The sequence below is a fragment of the Symphalangus syndactylus genome, chromosome 7 (assembly GCF_028878055.3).
Source record: "Symphalangus syndactylus isolate Jambi chromosome 7, NHGRI_mSymSyn1-v2.1_pri, whole genome shotgun sequence".
Lineage (NCBI taxonomy): Eukaryota > Metazoa > Chordata > Mammalia > Primates > Hylobatidae > Symphalangus > Symphalangus syndactylus.
This window is the reverse complement of record NC_072429.2, coordinates 64,979,539-64,980,498: the sequence shown is the minus strand read 5'-3', so window position 1 is coordinate 64,980,498 and position 960 is coordinate 64,979,539.

The window sequence follows — 960 nt, the reverse complement described above, 5'->3', positions numbered from 1 at the left end:
GTTCGCAAGCCAGGAGGAGAGAGCGGGAGACTCGGGGAGGATCCTGACGCAGGTCCGGAGGGTGCGCAGCCCAAGAGAGGGCCAGCGGGACCACAGCGCGGCTACGCGGCCGGCCGCAGTCTTCACCGCGCGCCTGCCCTTGTCTACGCCCCGGGGGTCGGCTGGAGCTGCACTGGGACTCGGCCCTCAGTGTGCCGAAGCCTAAGAGCTGCGCGGCGCGGGGCGGGAACGGGAGGCGGTGCCTGGGGCCACGGGGTCGTCCCCCAGGATAAGGGTGTGTCCCAGCGCGCGGGGCCCTCGGAAGTCCGCGCTGGGCCGAGCGGACACCAGCCTCGGACTCAGCGGGTCTCAGGGCTCCCTACGCAACGCCTGCCTCGGATCCGGACCCCGGGCTCCCTCTCTGGTCTGGTCGCCGTCCCCGGGACGACCCAGTACCCGTCGCCCCGGCGGTTCTCCCTGGGCTCCGTCTCCCGCCGCCCCCACGCCCCCGAGCCTCGGGGTCCGTCACGGCTTCCCCTGGCTGGCGGGGTCAGTAGAACCCGCGGCGCCTAGTCGGAACGGAAAAAAGCAGGGCCGGGGTGCGGCCTGGATGAGCGGAGATCTCCGCGCCTTGGGCGCAAAAGTGCGGGGTTCGCTCTGCTGCCGAGCCCCCTGTTCGCTCAGGAAGGCTGGCCACGCCATCACCCCGGCCACGCCGTCACGCCAGCCGCCCCTGCCCCAGCTCTGGAGGCCCGACCTGCCCTCCTGGGCGCAGCACCGCATTCTCTTCCGCGTGGAGGAGCGGAGGGCGGAGGAGGTCTGGGGCTGGGCACTGGGGACACACGCCCAGCTCCCCTGGCCTCCCTCGGGGGAGTGGCCGGTTTCAGTGCTTCCCCAGGTGAAATCGCCAAGGTTGACCAGTGCGCCCAAGAAAGCAGCTGGCTGGATTTTTCTTCAAATTAGGGAACTCTTCTAAAGAGT